Raw genomic sequence first — 1,904 nt, 5'->3', positions numbered from 1 at the left:
GTATTGGAAATCCTAGCATCAGCAATGAGAAAACAAAATGAAATAAAAGCATCAAAATTGGCAAAGAAGAAGTCAAACTTTCATTTTTTGCAGATGACATGATAATCTAAATGGAACACCCGACAGACTCCACCAAAGTCTGCTAGCACTGATACATGAATTCAGCAAAGTCACAGGGTACAAAATTAATGTACAGAAATCGGTTGCGTTTTTAATCACAAATAATGAAGCAACAGAAAGAGAAATAAAGAAACTGATCCTATTCACAATTGCATCAAGAAACATAAAATACCTAGGAATAAACCTAACCAAAGATGTAAAAGATCTGTATGCTGAAAACTATAGAAAGCTTATGAAGGAAATTGAAGAAGATACAAAGAAATGGAAAAACATTCCATGCTCATGGATTGGAAGAATAAATATTGTTAAAATGTCAATATTATACAAAGCAATCTACACATTCAATGCAATCCCAATCAAAATTGCACCAGCATTCTTCTGAAAGCTAGAACAAGCAATCCTAAAATTGGTATGGAACCACAAGAGACCCCGAATAGCTAAAGTAATATTGAAAGAGAATGCCAAAGCAGGAGGCATCACAATCCCAGACTGAAGCCTCTACTACAAAGCTGTAATCATCAAGACAATATGGTATTGGCACAAAAACATATGCATAGACCAACAGAATAGAATAGACCCCAGCATTGGACCCACAAATGTATGACCAACTAATCTTTGACAAAGCAGGAAAGAATATCCAATGGAAAAAAGCCAGTCTCTTTAACAAACTGTGCTGGGAGAATTGGACAGCAACATGCAGAAGAATGAAACTAGGCCACTTTCTTACACCATTCACAAAAATAAACGCAAAATGGATGAAGCACCTGAATGTGAGACAGGAAACCATCAAAACCCTAGAGGAGAAAGCAGGAAAAGCCTCTCTGACCTCAGCCACAGCAATTTCTTACTTGACATATCTCCAAAGACAAGGGAAGCAAAAGCAAAAATGAACTATTGGGACCTCATGAAGATAAAAAGCTTATACACTACAAAGGAAACAATCAACAAAACTAAAAGGCAACTGATGGAATGGGGAAAGATATTTGCAAATGACATGTTGGATAAAGGGCCATTATCTAAAATCTATAAAGAACTCACCAAACTCCACACCCAAAAAACAAATAATCCAGTGAAGAAATGGGCAGCAAACATGAATATACACTTTTCCAAAGAAGACATCCAGATGGCCAACAGACACATGAAAAGATGCTCAATGTCACTCATCACCAGGGAAATACAAATCAAAACTACAATGAGATATCACCTCACACCAGTCAGAGTGGTTGAAATGAACAAATGCTGGTGAGGATGTGGAGAAACGGGAACTCTCTTGCACTGTCGGTGGGAATGCAAACTGGTGCAGCCGCTCTGGAAAACAGTGTGGAGGTTCCTCAAAAATTTTAAAAAAAAACTACCCTATGACCCAGCAATAGCACTGCTAGGAATTTACCCAAGGGATACAAGAGTACGGATGCATAGGAGCACTTGTACCCCAATGTTTATAGCAGCACTTTCAACAATAGCCAAACTATGGGAAGAGCCTAAATGTCTATAAACTGATGAATGGATTAACAAGATGTGGTTTATATATACAATGGAATACTACTTGGCAATGAGAAAGAATGAAATCTGGCCATTTGCAGCAACGTGGATGGAACTGGAGGTTATTATGCTAAATAAATAAGCCAGGCAGAGTAAGACAGATACCATATGTTTTCACTCATATGTGGATCTTGAGAAACTTAACAGAAGACCATGGGGGAGGGGAAGGGGGGAAATAAGTTACAAATAGGGAGGGAGGCAAACCGTAGGAGAGTCTCAAGGACTGAGAACAAACTAAAGGT

This window comes from Panthera onca, chromosome X (genome assembly GCF_046562875.1).
Source record: "Panthera onca isolate mPanOnc1 chromosome X, mPanOnc1 haplotype 2, whole genome shotgun sequence".
NCBI classification, from domain to species: domain Eukaryota; kingdom Metazoa; phylum Chordata; class Mammalia; order Carnivora; family Felidae; genus Panthera; species Panthera onca.
This window is presented reverse-complemented; position numbering follows the sequence as displayed.